We start from the raw sequence: 4,235 nt of genomic DNA on the forward strand, positions 1-4,235 counted from the left end.
AAGAGAGAATCTTAAAAGCAGCAAGAGAAAAACAGATAATTACTTATAAAGGAACACCCATAAGACTGGCCGTTGATTTCTCAAAAGAAACTTTGCAAGACAGAAGGGCTTGGCAAAAAATATTCGACAGGATGAAGACCCAAGATCTATAACCAGCAAAGCTATTGTTTAGAGTTGAAGGGCAGATAAAGAGCTTCTCAGACAAAAATAAGCTAAAGGAATTTATCACCACTAAGCCACTATTAGGAAATGTTGGAGAGACTTCTTTAAGAAGAAAAAATACAAAAATCTCACTTCAGATTAAAAGACACACACAGACTAAAAGGAAGGGATGGAAAAAGATATTGCTTTGATGGACCTAGAAGGTATTTAAGTCAGACAGAGATAAACACTATATGATTTCACTTACAAGCAGAATCTAAGGAATAAAAAGAACAAACTAATCAAAAACAGACTCACAAATATAGTGGGCAATTTGGTGACCTACAGGGGAGGGGAGTTTGAGGGACTGGAAGAATGGGGTGAAGGGTTAAAGAAGTACAAATTAGTGGTTGATGATGGTCATGGGGATGGGGAGCACGGCATAGGGAATGCAGTTAGCACTAATACGTTGGTTAGGTGGAGGGTCAGGGGAGGGAGGGAGCAATTGGGGAAATCGTTCTATGAATTATATAGATGTCTAACCAATGCACTGTATACTTGAAAGTATTAAAATAAATAAATAAATAAATAAGAAGTGAGCATCTGATCAGCTGAGTCCACTGCTCCCATATTTTCATTATAATCCACAATGAAACATGGCTTCTTAGTTTTCTTTCCATTTCTGTTGTCTACTTCAATCACAATATCATTGTGGAATGTTGATATCATTGTCATCTCCTTCTTGTCACACCATTTCAGTGTCATAAGTTCACCACAGAATCTGGCTACCGTCTTTTCTTTTTTTTTTCCAGATCATTTGGCATCTGTTTTCTGTTCAAATGAGCTGTTCCAATGCATCAGTCCTGTTTTGATGTAATTCTCTGAAAAGCATGGGAGATGTACGACAAACTTTGGGGGTAAATTTAGGACTATAATCCATGAGTTACCTCAGGGGAAACTCTGCAGCCACAAGCACCACCGGTGAGTATTCTCGAGACAAATGGGAAATGGGTTAAATGAGCATTGCAGGTGATTTAGATACACACTACAGTGAGGGGGCATTTGCCCTGAGATGAAGAAAGCTGATGGGCTAATGTCTCTGAGTGTCCTCTGGCTTTTCCCAGCCTTGTTACCTGCCTCTGACCAACCAATGACCAATAGGAGGCATACCAGAAGGCCCTGAACTCCAGGCGCCATGCTGGGTAGGGAGGAAACTCAGCCAGTACTGAGCACTTTACATGTATTTCCTTGTTCCTCCTCACAATCACACCACAGGGCAGGTATCATTAGCGTCAAGTAAGGGTAAACTGCAAGTTTTCAATTTTATTTATTTTTAATTTGTTTATTTATTTTATTAAATTTATTGGGGTGGCATTGGTTAATAAAATTATATAGGTTTCAAGTGTACAATTCAATAATAGGTCACATTTAGATTGCATTGTGTGTTCACCACCCAAAGTTAAATTTCCTTCCATCACCATATATTTGACCCCCTTTACCCTTGTTTATTTCCCTCCAACCCCTTTCCCTCTGGTAACCACTAAACTGTTGTCTGTGTCCATGAGTCTCTAGTTGTCTTGTTCACTTATTGCTTTCAGTTTTATATCCCATATATGAATGAAATCATATAGTTCTCAACTTTTTCTGTCTGACTTATTTCGCTTAGAATGATAATCTCAAGACCTATCCATGTTGCCATAATGGCAGTATTTCATCTTTTCTTATGGCTGAGTAATATTCCATTGTATATATGTACCACATGTTCTTTCAATTTTATCATGTAAGGGTAAACTGGATTTTTAATTTAACAATTATTATAAACAGCTTTCTATATATAAATGAAAAAATTTCAACATCATCGTTTAACTTCAGAGTGCTCCAGGATTTAATGGATTACCTAACTTTTAAACAGCCTTATTGAGATATAATTCAATACCATAAAATTCCCAATAACATAGAAAACCCATTTAAAGCATACAATTTAATGGTGTTAATGTATTCACAGAATTATGCAACTACACCACAATCTAATCGTAGAACATTTCATCGTTCCCAAAAGAACCCCATACCCATTTGTCTTCCATTTCTCCCTCCATACATTTCCTGGCAACATCTAGTCTACTTTCTATCTCTATGAATTTGCCTATTCTGTAATTTTTTAAATAAAATCTCTACTATTGTATGTTTATATTGTTTTTACATTTTGTTATTATTAACAAGGCTCTGATAAACACCTAATATATAAATTTTTTGCATTTTATCTTATATTCTTAAAATAAATTTCTAGAAATAGGATTTGCTTTAAAGCATGTCCTTTTTGTTTGTTTCTAAAGTCACAAAATGACATCGTTGAATATACATTTTTCTCCTTTTTTGGAAAAAAAACAGTGCGAGAAAAAAATCAGTACTATGGAGACAATATTTTTAAGAATAACAGTGTGTATGTATGTTGGATTTTATAGCATATTTCTATAATCTTTAAGAAATATAAAATTAAATTTACAAAGAACAAAAAAAACAAAGCCCAAAAGACCAAGTATAAGCAGTCCGATATTTCCTTCAGTGTCCACTATTATAATGATTTCTAGCATAAAAGCAAGAGGGTCCTGGATTTCAAGTGTCTTCAGTAACTGTCAGTACTATCTACGACTATAGTCTTTGCTTCTTTGAGAGGTACTTTTCCCAATATTAGTGATTTAGCTATCAAATGTCAATTTTGCTATTTCCTTGAGGCATTGAGTTATTAAAAAACTTCTTTGTCTTTTCCTTGTTTTACTAGTAATGAAAGCTGTGAAAATTAAAACATCTTTCACAAATCAGATTGGCAGGGCTGAATGAGCCTAACTTTCTATTAACTTGGAAGATACAAGTCGAACTCTGGCAAGTTGTATAAAAATGAAAAGTGCGCATCCCTTTGACTACACCTAGAAATATATCCGAAAATATATGCATAAACATATTCACAGATATATTGTCTGTAATAGGAAAAATCTAAATATCCATTATCAGAATATTGATTAAAAATATGTGATACAGTCTAAGGCCATGCTACCCTGAACATGCCCGATCTCATCTGATCTTGGAAGCTAAGCAGGGTCAAGCCTGGTTAGTACTTGGATGGGAGACTATCTAGGAAGACTCAGTGCTGTAGGTGTAAAAAAAAAAAAAGAAAAAAAAATATATACACACACACACACACACACGCACACACACGCACACAAGACCCAGTGCTGTAGGTGTAAAAAATATATATATACACACACACACACACACGCACACACACACGCACACACACATGTACATATGATACAATCATAAAATGCAATAGACTGTAGCCATTAAAAATTATGAACCTATTGACTTAGATGATGTTCTCCAGTACATTGCTGAGTGAATAAAAATGATTTAATAAAGAAACAAAAATGGAAGAATTTTCACCAAAATGTTAACAGAATCCAGGGGGAGTTTTTATTTCTTTACATTTTTTTGGTATTGTTTGAATTTTGTATAATGATTTTTTTGTTTATAATCTATAGATTGCAATATAGTAAAAAACTGTTTTTATTTGCAAAAAATCCATGGAATATCTTTAAATTTTTATATTTAATGGTATTGAAGAAATTTCAACAAATTCCAAATAATAGAAATTAAAAATAAGTGAATACGAGTTTAATATGGAATTTAAAACAGATGTTGTATAAAAAATGAATAAGATTGGCACATACAAAAAGAAGCTGTGGACCAATATTATTTACAAATATAACTACAAAGCCCTAAATAAAACATTGGCAAGTCAATTTCATTAGCTTATATCAGAACACAAGTATGGTTTAATGTTAGGAAAGCTATTAAAAGTAATATCAGTGAAAAGGCATCTGATCAAAATTACAATGGCCATATCTGATTATTAAAATACTATCGTAAAATACGAATGGAAAGATAGTTGCTAAATATATATCCTCTTTCACGTAAAATCCTTTAAAACTCCTTATTGCACCTAAAATAAAGTTTTAAAAACTTAACAAGCATCTGAAAGATCTGGACCCTTCTGGTCTGCATAACTTCCAGTTTCACCACTCTTCTCTTACCTCTAG

General features: G+C 33.7%; 1 pseudogene; it reads left to right on the forward strand.

Annotated features, from left to right (window-relative positions):
- The first annotated feature begins 3,176 nt into the window (after positions 1–3,176).
- LOC112471424 lies at positions 3,177–3,295 on the forward strand (annotated as a pseudogene).
- Positions 3,296–4,235: the final 940 nt, after the last annotated feature.

This window comes from Pteropus alecto, unplaced genomic scaffold (assembly GCF_000325575.1).
Source record: "Pteropus alecto unplaced genomic scaffold, ASM32557v1 scaffold398, whole genome shotgun sequence".
Lineage (NCBI taxonomy): Eukaryota > Metazoa > Chordata > Mammalia > Chiroptera > Pteropodidae > Pteropus > Pteropus alecto.